Consider the following 16,308-nt stretch of genomic DNA (forward strand, 5'->3'; position numbering starts at 1 on the left):
TTTTTTCTTCTCTTGCAGTGCCTCCTCACCCTTAATTCCAACTTGCCACAGAACTAACTTCTGGCCTGGGTTCCAGAGTGGAAGCTGGGGAGGGGAGTTCTAGAAGTACTAAGAGAAAATGAAGCCATGTGTTTTTCACTTGATCTAGTCTGGTATCCTTTATCATTTACTTTGTTTCATTATAAGTCCTGTGGAGAAAGGAGATCCAGTGAGGAAAGCATGTAGACCCCTCCTTTGTCCTTTTTTACCTTCGCCTTTTTTCCTCACCTTTTTCCCACTTCCTTCCAGCAGGACCGTTCACACTCACACAAATACACACACTGCAGACCCCACTTTAGGTCCAGCTTTGGGGTATGTGTGTGATAATTAGAACTCTAACAGAAAAGAAGTTGAGAAGTGCTACCTGGATGTTGTGAGTGATGGGAAGCCTTAAAAAGATGAGGGAAACGTTTAGAAGATTCACCCATTAGTCTAAACTGAAGTGTTCTGTATTCAGAGAACTAGTTCTAAGTGTTAGTACCCATAATCATAAAGAAGTAGATTCTTACTGACGAAATCAGAAAGACTGCATAAATCTTGGAAAATGAATTCTAAACCGGGCAAATGGAAGAGAGGCAGCACCTTTGCCCTAGCAGAGGTAGCAACTTCATAACATCGTGCAGGGTAAAAGTCATATACTCAGGTGGATACTGTAAATGAAGTGAGCCAAAGGATATCAAAGTCTGTTCAGGATATTGAACAATTTTATGAGAGGTGGGTAAAACTATACCTCTTTCCTTTAACTCTACTTAAAGAACAACAGTGCCATGCAACAATCAAAAGCAGCTGGTGCTTGGCTGCAGTAACTGGGAGACAATTGGGAGTGGTTAGGACTACAGCAAACAGGAAATGCCTGCCTCATCTAAAAGGAGTGGTTAAAATATTTTCACGTAGTTGCTGCTTTGGGGGGATTTGGGGATGTGATATTATATTCCACTTAGCATACACTAGATTCTGTTCTAAGTGGTCAATACACAGATTTAACACAACCTTAGTGATGCAGTGAATGCTTCTGAAAGTCTAGTATGTAACCTGTTTCTGACAGGCTTCTTGGAATGTACAGTATCTTAAATTGGCACTTTATTTCTCCGTCTTTTCTGGTCTTTGCTGGGGTTACTTTGTACCCCAAACAATGGATGATGTTCTTTTATGAAGGGCATTACCTTGAGAGAGAAGGGAATGCGTACAAAGTTAGTCTGTGCCTTTCTGGTTCTCTTTGAGATGTGGTTTCTCTCAAGGTTCATTTAAGAAATGATACCCACCACATATGTCAGCCTTTCTTTGATTCCAACTAATCCAAACATTTTGCTTTCAGCAAAATTTTCATTCTTTCAAACCTTGAATTATTGACGCAATCTTTTGTGTAAAACATCCCTTCTTCATTGCAGCACTTTTTAAAAAATATATCCAACAACCTCAGATTTCTGAATATGAAAAAAAAAAAAAAAAAACAAACACAGTTGTGGAAAAAGGCATCTCTCTTTTCATACCTGGAGAAATTAACATTTTTTCCAAGAAAGTCACCATATGCTGGGAGGGAGCCAGTTGGTATTCAAATATGAGTCAAGACAGATGTCTGGCATCTAGTGATCTGATAACAGTGTGTGTCAGTTCTTTTCAACCTTTTGGAAAATATTCGTGACACAACAGTGATGGAGTTTGAATATTATTGAATATTCTTTACTAATTGCTTTTGTGATTGAAGTCTCAAGGGACAATCCATAGTAAAACTCCCCCAGTTAGAATTTAATGGCTCCTAATCTCTTAGAGAAGACTGTAGTATGGCCAGACAGGGAAGGTGTGCATGGAATTGATTGAAAAGATGTGGTCACAAACCAGCTTTTACTGAAAGCTCCAATTCTTACAGGTTTTCGAATGTGCTTGTTTTTTCCCCTTGGGCTGCTTATTCTTGAGCATGTGAATTATGTTCATTTGGTTGGACTCTAGGGCTCCCAGGCAGAGCCTCGTGTAAGCTAAGACTTAGAAGCATTTAGTAATGTAGGCAATCCTGAGCAAAAGTCAACGCAGCCTGGGCTGCAGCACTAGGCCTGAAATATGCAAAAATGTGGAATCCAGATCTTGACCAAGAAGCACGATGTCCAGTCTTACACACCATCATGGTGTGGTTTCTCCTCTCTGCCGTGCGTAGTGAGCAAGACTGCTACTATAAGATGGCTTTCTAGATTTCTGTTTCCAGCATCTCGTAAGTGTATTCAAAATATTGAAAGATAAAAGGCCTCTGTGGCAAACAAAAACAGCCAGTGACTTTGGTGAGCTAGAGATTATTATTTATTTCTAGTTTAATTCCTGTAGCACCACAGAAAAGTAATTTAAGGAGGAATACTCCCAAAGGAGGTTAAATATTGCAACCCACAATAAGAAGCTCAATTCAGGCCCTATAAGTGCCTACACTCAGCCTTTCTCAATCTCATACTTTCTCATTTGTAAAATGAAGTGGTTGAATAGATGGTTCGCCAGCCTGTGTTTCTCAGACTTTGACTTTCATACACATGGCCTGGGCATCCTGTTAAATTACAGACTCTGATTTTGTCTTGGGTGGGGTCCGAGATTTGACTTTCCAGCGAGCTTCCGGGCGGTGCTGATGGTGCTGGGCCACAGACCACATGTTGTTCAGCTGGCTCTGCACAGTCGCTGAGCCAAGCTTCCATTAGCTCTACCGGTGCATTAGGGTGTGATCATCTGACATTTCAGAAAGACAGGGAGGTTTCATGAAAATTGCTTACCATGGTATTAACTGTTTTCATTCTTCATAATCATCTTCATCAAAAACCCTTTAAGTGCCTAATTATGCATAACAGTTTCACTTGCTTTACAAAAAAAAATAAAAAACTAAATAGATTTGGTCGCTGCCTTAACTGACTTGACAACCTAAGACAGATAAATATGCATAGAGACGCTAATTAATATTCAGGCAGTAATAAAATATTCATCCAACTCTAGAACAGAGTAAAACAAAAAAAGTTATGGGTCAAGTATGGGCCTTCAAATATTTCTTTCTTTCAGTGAGTTTGTTCCTTTTAAAATCTGGGAAACAGTGAAACCTTGCCCTGTAATTTTTATTTAAAGGTAAGGATTTCTGTTTCTGTTTACACATGGGAATTGCAGAATGGAAAGGTCAGTGTCAGAGACTTCTGTTATTGTTTTGTTTTGGTTATTTTGGCTTCACGAATTTCAGAAGTTTTCTATTCACCCTACATAGCTAACCCTGAATTTGGCCAGATTTTGTATTGCTCTGTGTTGCATGTGGACACAAGTTTATTAGCCTCAGTTCTTCTTACCCCGGGACCTTGGGTCCAACAAGTCATCCTCACGCCATATCCTTGAGAAAAAGAGGAGGCAACACCACACATTATCTCTGAGTCATGTACAGTTAAGTGATGCAGGGAAGGAAGCCAATGTGTCCAAAGTCTCATGGTAATTAGCTCAGACAGGAAGGTTTGGATTCAGTGGCTTTTCTTCTGTGCCCTTGCTGGACTGACCCAAGGATTTGACTGCCTCGGTGGAGAAAGGGATCACACAAGTAGACAAAGCTAGCATTTTCTCCTGATAGCAGAACAGATTCTGTTTTCAGAGACCAGACCACCTACACTTCAGAGATTGCATTCAGGTACCCATGGCGATAAGCAGGTTTGTTACGAACATATCACAGTTTAGCAGAATGATGCCAAATCAGCTCAGCTCATTGATTTATTCTGAGCAATAGCTAAAGGAATGATCACAGATCAAGAAAATGGCCACATCTAACCAGAAGAGTCTGTATCAGATATTTACCAAATGGGATTAGAGATCACTGATTTATACCTTCTTGATTCGGGCAGGTACATGTAATAGTCGAGACTGTGTATATGCTAGACAAACGCCAAGACAACTATGCATGGCCACAATCTCAGGTGACAACTGTTTATGTTTTCCAAAATGGCATATGTGTGTCAGGGTTGTTTTGGGGTCAGGCACAGTTGGGTTTGTATTCTTAGTTGAGTTTATTTAACATCCCCAAGCTTCAGTTTTCCCAAATATAGAAATAGCTAAACAGTGAGAGCCTGTGGAATTCTCATGAGCATGACATAAAATGAGGTTGTAAATAATGTGTAACATGGGGTTGCAAGTAGTAAGACTCATGACTGGTAATTATTAATGATCATATTAAAACTGTTACTGTGAGAGCATTGAAATCATTTTAGTCTTTGTAAGGGGCAGGACAGGGCACAAGGCAGGTTTTCTGATCCCATGCAGATCGGGTAAAGGAGGAGTCAGAGTCCTCAGTAGTTTTGCAGGTCTTTTATTGGGGTTCACCAGGCATATGGCAGGCAGGGGTGCTGACTGGGGGGCTGGGAGGCTGGCAGGCCTCCCAGCCCCCAGCAAGTCTTCACTCTATCTGGGCTCTCTAGCGTTCGTTCTGCTGCTTCTCGGCTTCTCTTTCGGTTCTGCTGCTGCTGGCTGGGGCTGCTAGCGTCCCCCCCGTGACGCCGCCCTTAAAAGCACAGTCTTAGCTCAGCTGAATCCCATCTACCTATGCCCACACCCTATTCCAGGTGCCCACCATCAGGCATGCATTCAGGACAAGGATCCATCATCTATCCTGATGGCGGAAGGGCAGAAAAGCCTGACATTTTCTTTACCCTACAGTCCACCCCCTCAGGGTTTTCTGCCATACAGTCTATACATATATATACAATTTTCTAAGCAAACAAACAATGCAGCCATGGCCCACAAAAGCAAATACATCAAATATAACAAAATACAATATAACAAAATACAACAGAACACAAATAAGTCCAGGCAGGGCACCAACCAAGTGCAAAAGACAATTATTGGTACCAGCAGATGAGCCACCAAATCTGCTGCCGAAGGCACTGCTCATACGAGGGAGGGAAATCACACACGGCATCTGCTATAACACACCAGGAGCCGTCAGGCTTCCTGGCCTTCTCTGGCTGTAGTCTCGGCTACAAGGCACACACAGCATCCACCCCCAGGATGCACTAGCTCTGGGATTGGCAATTTTATTCTGTTGGGGGTAATCGCCAACCCTCAGGGTTTCTGTCTGCAGTCGCTCCAACACTCGGCCTTCATGGCCACCCATGCGACTCACAGACCCCTGCTCTCAAGCCAACCCACTGCACAAGCACATGGGTTGGGGATCCAAACTTTGCATTTGGCTTGGGCTCCACCCCAAGCCACATTCCCCACCCGTCCCCCAAGGACGGGCTCCTCAGCTCCTCACCCTCACTCAAGAATGAGCAGGGCATCACCCACAGGTGATTTTACGAGACTCACAGGGCTTCAGCATACCCAGGCTGCTTAACAGCCGCTTTAGGGCTTCTCAACTTAGCATCAGTACCAGCTTTTGCCACCTTAGTTGGCTTTTCTCCTCCACCTGGCCACTGGGCATACACAGGCTGCTTTTGGCCATCTAGGCCCACTGGCCACCCCCAGATTCTCAAAAAATAAACATAACCTGCTAAGGTCCTCCGCCTTCTGGCGGGATTGTCAGTCCAAAATCATCAGTTAATCAGTCTATCAGTCCATTGGCCTCTCCCTGCTTCAGCAATGGCCTGCTGCCTCAGGGGTCATTGGCTGGTCCTTTCCGGTGTCGTTGGCTGGTCCTATCCGGTGTCTATCAGTCCATTGGCCTCTCCCTGCTTCAGCAATGGCCTGCTGCCTCAGGGGTCATTGGCTGGTCCTTTCCGGTGTCGTTGGCTGGTCCTTTCCGGTGTCTCCTTCACGCCAGGTCTCATCCTGTAGCTCGTGGACGTATCCATCTTCTATACCGCCATGGTGCCTCCAGCGTCGTCACAGGCAAAGTCTGTTCTCCTTAGTCCCTCCAGGTCTTCGGAGGGCTCCAATACCCGTCTGCATGGATCTTGCCGACATACGCCAATTGTAAGGGCCGGAAGGGGCGCAGTGCAGGTTTTCTGATCCCATGCAGATCGGGTAAAGGAGCAGTCAGAGTCCTCAGTAGTTTTGCAGGTCTTTTATTGGGGTTCACCAGGCATATGGCAGGCAGGGGTGCTGACTGGGGGGCTGGGAGGCTGGCAGGCCTCCCAGCCCCCAGCAAGTCTTCACTCTATCTGGGCTCTCTAGCGTTCGTTCTGCTGCTTCTCGGCTTCTCTTTCGGTTCTGCTGCTGCTGGCTGGGGCTGCTAGCGTCCCCCCCGTGACGCCGCCCTTAAAAGCACAGTCTTAGCTCAGCTGAATCCCATCTACCTATGCCCACACCCTATTCCAGGTGCCCACCATCAGGCATGCATTCAGGACAAGGATCCATCATCTATCCTGATGGCGGAAGGGCAGAAAAGCCTGACATTTTCTTTACCCTACAGTCTTGATAGAGAAGAGAGGAGATTCTAAATGGGGTATTTTTATATTATTTCATGTGTGATTATTTGTACAGGAGTTTGTATCTGGGTTAATGAAAATGTCACACTCTGTTTATTAGGAATAAAGCTGTTATTGAAGCAGAGCCCGCATTAATTAGGCTCAGCCTCATCTTTCATTTGGTGGTGTCGTATACAGCTGTTGTTTTCCTTGTTTTATAAAATTAACTATAAAGAGTGAAGGCAGTCTGCTCAAATTAAGAGACATAAAACCCTGAGTAATTATTATAGCAGGAAGCCAAACTTTTAAAAAACCACAAACGACAATACTATATTATTTTGCATTAGTGCCTTGTAATGGATCTATGTGGGCACACAGAATTATGCAGCCTGGGTCGAGGGCACTAAGTATCTGACAAATTGGATGGAGGATGGAGGATAATCTGGAATTCGGTCTCAAGAAGTGAGAAAATGCCGTTTGCCTAACAGGGCGGGAATGTGAGCAAGACGCTTGGAGGACAACATTCTTTGGTAACTGGAATCTAAAGCCTGCCAACTGTATTGTACGGCTGCAAGGCAGGACAAAGCAAGCACATGAGGCAGCTGAATGGAAACCCAGGGAGCCAAAATGAGCTGTTTAAAGTAGAAGATGGGAAGGAGAGGCCCAGGGAAGTCCCTAACCTCAGAAACCCATTCAGTAGCACCTTTCCATCAGGGTTTGTGGCTTCTGGTCAAGTTGAAGTTGAGCCAACTTGGCTGAAATATAAGCAGGTTCTTCCTCAAATTTAGTGTGCTATGTGTCACCTGTTATGTTGGTTCTGATTCAGTAGGTCTGACACGAGATGTGAGCTTCTGCATTTCTCTCAGGTCTCCAAGTGCTGCTGATGCTTCTGGTCCAGGTACCACCTTCAGGGAGTGTGCCTGGGTTGACTGCTCCCTCTCCAAAGACCCTATGCTAGATCACCTCTCTCAGTCCTCGGAAGCTTAACTTCCACCCATCTCGGACTCCACCAGGACACACCATCCACTTACCCTCCTAATTTCTAATCTATCACCCGCTCCGGCTCTACTTTCCCAGTTACCCCCTTAGATTGTCTATTTATCACATTCCTTTGCATGCACCCCCAGCTTCCTCCATTTCCTTTCCTCACTACACTCACTCACATAACTCAGCACTCTATCTACTACACGTCTTCACTGTGCTGGTGAATGTGGCTGAGGAAACACACACCACTAGAGAACAGTCCCCCAAGGGTCTTATTAGGTCCTTGAAAGGGTCTTGCCAGGCCCCTAGTAGCTTTAGGGCTGCTGGTTCCCCTGTCCCTTCACTATTTTCCTCTCGCGGAGGGTATCTGTCTACTCTGCTATCCTCTCAAACCTCCACTGACACCTTCTCCATCCTTATTTGTAGCGAATAACCTTGCTTCAGTTTCCTTCTTTGAATTTCCTCCAGTTCTATTAGATCTGCCCACATATCCTATGTGTGCCCATGGCCATGGCCTTCCCTATGACTGGTAGGCACCGAATAGGCTCTGATTCTGCAGGGGGGTGCTGTCATGATGGCCACATCCAGGGGCGAGCATGACCAGCCCTTTCCCACTTGCCTTCCCACCACTCTCTGGTGTGTGCAAGTGCTCACAGTTGGCCACTGAATGCTCACACCCTCACCCAACCCTCCCTCAGGGCTCTACTCCACCAGCATTTTTGTTGAGATCTTTCCCGACTCCCACTTCCCCTAGTGCCAGCTGACTTCAGTTGGTTTTTTCATCAGTGATTATCATAACTGTTTTTGCCAGATGGCTGTTTTGTCTCCCATCTTCACTAAAAAGCTCCACGTGGGCTGGGAATTTTGTCCTCTTGGTCCGTATTGAAACCCCAACTAGAACAGTGGCCAGCACATGGAGAGTCTGCTTAAAGAAAGTCTTTGCATAGGAAATAGACAATGATTATATTGCAACAGTATCAGAAATAGCCAACTAGCAAAAACTACACATGAACAAGTGTATTTCAAAAGTGACACTGGCCCTTGTTAAATAGACAGGGATACGGAAGGTCACTGTTTGGGGTCCCTCTTGGAACTGAATGTGATGAATTTAATAGAGATCATTGAGTCCACCAGGCACTTGGGAGATCAGAAAGGAGAATGAGCAGCATGAAATTCTGCCCAAGAATTCCTGTCCCTTTCTTCTCCCATTCAGTACTCTCAGGGAGGTCAGTAGTTTAAGTCAGGATTTAACCCCTCTGCCCACATGAGGCTGCAAAGCTTGTTATCTCTACTTGGGACACTGGCATAGAGCTGCAACCAGTTAGCAGCTGTCACAAATTCTGCAGGCTAAATGTGCTGTGAGTTTAGGAAAGGGGATATTTTGACCGTGCCTATGACCCCATTTGGGCTTCCCATTATGAGAACAACCACATGCTCTTAATGTCATTTAGGAACTATCCTGCAAAGTCACAGAACGGAGGCCCTCGCCATGACAATGGGCAGCAGAGCTCACGCTCAAGGACAGGAAGCTGGGCAGGTGGTTCTTTACAAGTGGAGTAGTGAAAGAAAGGCATGCTAATGCCTCCGGAAAGGTCTAGAATAATTTTATTTTTATTAGGAAGAGTTTTGCTTTTAATAACATTGTCAGCACATACCAAATCATCACCTTTCAAGGTCTTGAGCAAGCTCTGATTTAGGGAGGGAAAGCACCGAGTGTTTCATGAGTATTAAACAAGATGACTGACTTCATACAAGGCCACACATACAGCATGTGCTGAATTCGTGTGCCTCCCTCTGCCCCCTTGTCTGTGCCCTTTCTGAGAGTCGCCATCTAAACTATAGGCTTTATGAATAACATGAAAGTAAGGATATACATGTTACTACTATGTTTTAATAGCACTCATTTTAGACCAGTGATTTTCAACTAGTGGGTGATTTTGCCCTCAGGAGACTTGTCAGTCTGGAGACATTTAAGAGTGTCATAACTGGGAATACTAACCCCTCAAAACAAAGAATTCAGGCTCAAATGCCCAAAATGCCAGTGCCCTGGACTTTATGTTGATGTTTAGTTTATTTGTTCAATGGACTGTAAGTAAAATGAGAAGAATGAGAAGGATGATGTGCCAGGCTGAGGACCCAGGTTGGGAAAAGTTGACAGACCCACCTAGCAGGGGCTGGGGATCCATTGACTGTTAATGAGCATATGGTTTCCAGCTTAACAAAACAAGTACTTTTCTAGATGTTCATTTCCAAATTAATTGTTTAGCTTCTTATTTAAAAAAAAATAACTTCAGCAAAAGCATGGAGAACTAGGGGTGGGAGGTAAAGATCTTGAGACAGACGATAAGATATGACAGTGGGCAGGCTGGCAGGCGCCAATGCTGGGAGCTTGTCAACTATGTCAAGTGGCTTGGATTTTATCCCACGAGTGGTGGAGAGCTGTATGTGCGGGGCCCTCTTGATCTTTCTGTACGGTACTCACAACCTGTACGTTCCTCTGTCATTGCTGTCCTGTCCCTCTGTATTGCATATAATGTAACCTCGCCTTCTGGGGTTGACCTTATCATCTTCACTTTTGTATAGCACAGAGGTTTATTACTAAGTGTTTGACAGGGTTAACAGCATCTCAAAATAATTATTTCTCCATTTTGATCAGAGTCTAGTCCCAAATACTTATTTCTGATGTGGTAATTTAGAGCTTGAAGCACATCTTCCTGTTTTATAAATGATGGGCTTTCAGGCTGGTGTGGAAACCTTCCAGAACCCACAGTGCCGCTGAACTGTAATGCTCAGTTCTGAATGGGGAATTTCCCAGCAAATGGTAATAAAAGAATTTCCATTACCTCTGTATCTTGAAAGTACAAGTCAACTCTTGGCAAAAGTTATCTTTACCCTTTTCCGGCCTCTCCAATTAGGTAATTCTCCTTCACCGTCTACTGTACTTTTCTCTTGGAGCTCACATCCAGCACATCCTTGGACAAAGTGCCCAACTGGAGTAATAGGGACTGGAGAGCTCTTGTCTTGCTGCCCCTGGGAAGTCTAATATGGCAGGTCATGGAGAGACCTTTGCCTTGCTTGTCAACTTTACTATTTCTCTTTGGTCTTCTCTAGTATTGCTTTGCTTTTCATTTCCTTCTAAGAAATAGTTTGTTCTGGGACCTCCCTGGTGGCGCAAGGGGTTAAGACACAGCCTGTGAAGCTGTGTGTAATGTCCACAGCCTCTGCAGCACGAAATTGATCCCCAGTGGGCCCGGGAGCTACCCACATGGCACAGCAGACCTCTCCTGACTTGCCCGCTGCTCCCCGCAGCAGTCCATCTGCCTGTTCTGTTCCCCCACTCTGGTGAATCCTCTCACCCTTCACACCTCTGGCCTGTACCACAGCTGTTGTATTAAAAAAAAAAAGAAAGAAATAGTTTGCGCTTTTCCTTTTTAAACTTTACCAAAAACGAAAATATTTATATTGGTTTATCTCACTGGAACTTGAAGTGCATTTCTTTCTGAGAATATACTTCTCTAGTTATCAGGTCATTCTTTTTACCAATGATTTTTGCTGCCACTCAGCGATTTTAAGATGCCTTCTTAGATCCACAGTCTACAAAAACAAAATTTGAGATTTGAGATTACATTCCTTAAACTTGAATCACACTTCCTCTCAGAGGAAGAGATCTTTATAAGATACAGCTTTATTCTAGCCATAGGACATCATGCTAGCAAAAAATATAGTGTGTTTCAAGAGGAAGACGTGAAGTAGTATAGCTAAATCTATTATAACAATTATCACCTAGTTCTGTACAGGTTTGTTCCAGCCATCTTTTTTTCTGACAGGCTGTCATCTTCTGGAAGTATGAAGCTATCTTTGTTTGTTTCACTCCATAATAACTTGCACAAATCAAAGTGTCAATGTTTGAGGTATGTGGTGTCAACCCATAGTTACTGGCAGTGTCTTATAAGAGGTGGAATAAGGCAGTGTGTAAAAAGTGAAGCATGAGCATAATTAATTGTTAAACATTGAAAGCACAGGTGACTAATGCTGTCATTTTTCCTTTTTTATATTTACGATTTTGGAATGATATATGGTGTGTGAATATTTTAAGAGCAAGCTTTAACTTTTATTTTTCCAGCATTCTCTTGTAAATAGTATTTAAGTGCTAAGGTCTTTAAATAATTGTTTATTAGTTACTTTCTTTATTGCTCCACACGTTAAATATATATTAAGAATATGAAAACAAAATTGCAGTTTTTCTCCAGTTCAGAGTAGAGTATTGAAATTATTTCCTATTTTGCTTCTTTTGCAGAAAACACATGGTCATTCTTATTTCAGCAGTTGGATGCAGCTTCAGAGCTGGGAAAGAGTGATTTCAAGGTATTGACTTCTCTCTTTATTCTACATTCTCACTTACTCAAACTTGCTTTAAACTTGAGATTGTACAGGCAACCATAGTTTATTTGGGAGCTCCACTAGAGTTGTAAAACTGTAGGCATACAGCTTTGAAACTGAGAAATCTCAAGGGTATTAACTAGTCCAGTTTTGAAGTGAGCGCTGTGGGCTTGGCCACAGAAACTGAGATGCCAACAGTCTTACAACTTGCTGTATAATTTGGTCAGTGACAAGCAAAACCCCAGCCTCTGCTTTGTAATGCCTGCATGCAATTGGGCAAAATACCTATCCTTTCTCAATTTGTGTCCCTGTCTTTGAGATGGGAATAGCAATTGAGTAGCCTCATGGGTTTCATAGAGGGATTAATGAAATGTCACAATGCTCACCACCACCACCAAAATATATGAGGCTGTGTTTGTGTTATCATTAGTGGTATTTGTAATCTCATGTAGTGCTTTTAATAAAGTCATGTGAAAAAATTCCCAGTGACCTTGGATCATCTTTGAAGAGAATGAATTCCAGAAAAAAAATTAGCCCGACCTGAATGAATGAGAAATTACCACAGAGACATCCTAGATTGGTTTTAGCAATTAGTTTACTATATGGTTATCAATTTTTATAATGAATTCTAGACTTTAAATTGCTATGTCCACCCATTCTAAAGATTTACAGACCTCAGGCCCTGTGATCTCACTGACCTCTAATCATTATACATCATTATCCAATTCCTCTATGAACTGGAAAGAAAGGAGTACATCTGGCCTGGATGGTCCCAATCTATTCAGAGAAGGAATCTTATAAAATAGGCCACTGTCTTTTAATTAAATCTTTCCTTCTACTTGTTGAGAAATTCCTTCTCTTGCCAGAGTAACCCTTTCCTCTTAGAAGAGCAGGGAACTATGTCAGGGTCATTTGGTTCTCCTCTGAGGTCTTTCTAAACAGAACTGTAGATCTTGGAAAACAGCCTTTCTTTTGTCAGTTAATTTAGTCTAAAGAATCAGTGCATTAAGAGCTTTGATTATCTACACTCCAAAAATGCCTTCCTCTCCTCTCCCAACATATGACAAGAATCTCCTTTCAGGGATTAAATAGTGTTTTCGTAAATGCATTTCCATTTGCACTAAATCTGCTTGTTTTTCACATTTTGTTTGTGGGCCTAAAATGTAGAGCATTTCCCAGATGGGGAGTTAAGATTTAACATACAAATCTATGTACTTGAAAATAGGCGTAAGATGTTCCTGTAGTGGAATCACAGTCCTCTTAAGTTTCTGGAAAGCATTGTATTGTGTGATGCTTCTTTACATGTGTCTGATCCTTAATTTCACTTTAGGGATATTGTTCTGTATTTAAAAAAAATTAACACAGAATTTCCATTTTGCCCTCTGCTAAATGCCTGACTCCAGTGTTTGGTTATTTTCCTTTGTATTTCTGAAGCTGTTCTCAAAATAAATTTGTATGTAGTAAAGCTGTCTTCACTCTTCCCCTTCACTTGTCCTCTAATCACAACTGATTCCTTCTCCTAGAATCAATATTTTAATTAAAGGTGTCACTGTCAATCCTATAACTCAAGCCAGAAATTCCCTGACATTGCTTCACCCTCTGCATCAGTCCACAGTAGATTTTGGATTTAAAAGAATAAAGTTCTAAGAACAGTGACCAGTGCTTGGTGATGTCAAGTTTGTTATAAATCTCTTTTGGACCTTCCTCTCTCTCCCTCTGCCACTATTTAGTTCTGGCCTTCATTAGCTCTGCTCCTGCCTGTCGCTAGTTGGGGGATGACATAATATATAGCTCTCTTCCAACAGACTGTCCCCATTCTAGGTATGTGGTCTCCAGTTTAGAAGGTGATTTTCCACCCACTGACTCCCATGGTCCCTGGCAACCTTGAAAATAGATCCAAACATGCTAAGAGAGATAAGTCAGAAGGAAAAAGATAAATATCGGATGGTTTCACTTGTATTTGGAATATAGGGAAACCAAACAGAGCATGGGAAAAAGACACAATGTGCAAGCTGACCATAGATCTGAGGCATACAACACGGGAGGGGCAAGAGGAAGGATTAAAACAGGGGAGGGGAGGCCACAAGGCACTGTGGTGATAGATCATGGGTGCTATGGTGGTGGGAAACCCACAGGGACTACAGCTGAGGGGAAAAATCAAATACTGTCCAATAATGCACAATGATGTAAGAGAATAAATAAATATAATTTTAAAAATTAATGAAAGAAAAAATAGATCCAAACACCTCCATGTCAACCTCCACCGTCAGCACTGTGGGCACCTCCCAGGCCCTGACCACCTTCCCTGCTCTGGAGCCTGTGCTTCTTCAGGACAAATTCCTGCAAGTGTCCCAATACATCATGCCCACTGAGGAACATGTACCTGCTCGTGCTGCCTTCGCACTGGAGAATTCCTTACCCCTTTCTTCTTGATAAATTCCAATGTGTCTTCAATTTTCATCTGCTCTGAGAAACCGTCCCTGAACCCTCTATGTGTAGCTAGGCTTCCCAGTTCTTCAATTTTATCTCTAATCACACTGTATTTAATTATTCACTTATATGTCTAACCCTCCTATAGATACTAAGTTTGAGGGCAAGATTTGGATCTTACTGTTTTTGTATCTACAACATCCAATAAATGCCTTGCACATAGTAACACACAGTGGATGCTCTAATTTCTTTAAATGAATGCATCTCTGGAACTGTAATAAAGAAGAAGATAGTATTTGTGAAAAGTAATCTCAAGCTGTGCTTTTTCTCTGACTAAATATAAGCATTTTTCACAACAGTAATGTTTTGCTTTCTATTTTGCTTTTAGTAACCAGGCATTAAAGAGAAACAACCAAAACCAATTTCTGGCCCCTCCCCCATTCTGCTGACAGTACTACTAACACAGTGGCTATCTACTTTGGAGTGTGTAATTGTATATCATTTCCACCTTGGAAATAGATCACCCAATATCCTCACCAACTTTGGTGATAATGGTAGTTACTTCAATGATATTTGAATTTAGTATTGAAAAATATAATAATCCCAACCCATTTTCAGGCTTCTAATGTGCCTTTGTCTGGAAAGTGTGTTTCAAATTTCCAGAGTTTTTCTTTCCACTTTCAAAAGACAGTCGATGAGAAGAGACAGCATCAGTAACTATCTGATGGGTCATGAGCACCTACTGCAAATCAACAAATGAGTATGCTTCTGGAAAGGCCACAGTTTGCACAATTAGCCATGAACTGTGTCTCTGAGGCACTAAGGAAAAATAATGGGATTCCTTTTTTAATTCAAGTCAAATCTGAGCAAGAAAGCAAAAGCCTTGGATTTCTGGAGTGGCTTTATAATCAAAGGTTACCACAAGCCTGTCAGAACTTTTAACAACTATTTCCACTGTGAAAATGGTCTTAGGTTGTAAGATGATTTCAGAGCCAAGGAAATGATGAATTTAGCCAGCTTTTGTCTCTCGTTTGATCTTTGACTTGAGAAGATAATTTCAAAATAAGCTGTTAGCTTCCTATTTTTTTAATTAGTCCATTTTAATAGCAGCCAGCTTGTACCCTGAAAAATGTCCAAGAGCAGCAAGAAGAGTTGAATATAAACCTGAGTTATAACATAGATCTCAGCTCTCTCTAGGCTAGTAGTCAACAAAATAGACAGCAGGGTCTCCCCGGTGGCACAGCGGGTGAGCGCTGGGTTGCAAAGCTGCCTGCAGCCTCTGCAGCGCCGGTTCGATCCCCAGCCACCAGACGAGGGTCCCACATGGCACATAGACCTCTCCTGCCGCCCACTGCTCCCCTCAGCAGTGTACTTTGCCAGTCTGCCTGTTCTGCTCTCCACTCTGGCTCTGGTGAATTCTCTCACCCTCCCGCGCTTCTGACCGTACACAGTGCTTATATAAATAAATAAAATAAATCTTTAAAAAAAAATAGACTGCTGTCAGCCTAATTAATCTGTTCTTTGTTTTTTGCTATCCTTCCCTACCCTTACTGGTGTGTGTTTTCTGATTTTTATAAGAGCGATAGACATAGTCATTACAGAAAGTTGGAATACACAGAACTCCCAAGGAAGAAAAGAAGTTTCTTTATGAGATCATTACCCAGAGACTCATTGTCAACATCTTGGTTAATATTAGACTTAAAGAGTTTTCTTCAAGCAAACACTGTATTTTTTAAATTTTTATTATGAAAAATTTTGCAAACATGAGTTAATTAATTATACAGTGAGTTCTCATATATTCACAGCCTGTATTCACAAATTATCAAGATCTTGCCACCATTGATTCTGGTGATTTTTCTCTTTCGCTTTTCCCTTTATTGAAGTGTCAACAAACTATTTTTAAAAGGAAGAAGGGAATCTGTATAGACAACTAGGGAAGGCAGACATCTTCCTGCCAAACTCATATACCCTCTTTATCTTGTATTAGGAATTAAAAAGTGTGTTTTTTACACTTAATATTGCATTGTACTTTGGGGATAACTAGCCTTAAAGCTCAAGTCTATCACATGCTAGATGGGTATTGATTTTTCCTTTTAAATCAATGTTTCCCCAGAGCATAGTTTTATTTATTCATAAA

At 42.4% G+C, this 16,308-nt stretch overlaps 1 protein-coding gene across 1 annotated transcript in view; it reads left to right on the forward strand.

Moving 5' to 3' along the window:
* PAG1 (phosphoprotein membrane anchor with glycosphingolipid microdomains 1) overlaps positions 1 to 16,308 on the forward strand; it is a 130,458-nt gene that overhangs the window by 34,908 nt on the left and 79,242 nt on the right. Inside the window, exon 2 of the mRNA XM_037504902.2 lies at positions 11,659 to 11,726. The gene's annotated coding sequence lies outside the window, so the exon portion shown is untranslated. The remainder of the gene's footprint in view (positions 1 to 11,658; positions 11,727 to 16,308) is intronic.

This window comes from Talpa occidentalis, unplaced genomic scaffold (genome assembly GCF_014898055.3).
Source record: "Talpa occidentalis isolate TD23 unplaced genomic scaffold, MPIMG_talOcc4v2.1, whole genome shotgun sequence".
NCBI lineage: Eukaryota > Metazoa > Chordata > Mammalia > Eulipotyphla > Talpidae > Talpa > Talpa occidentalis.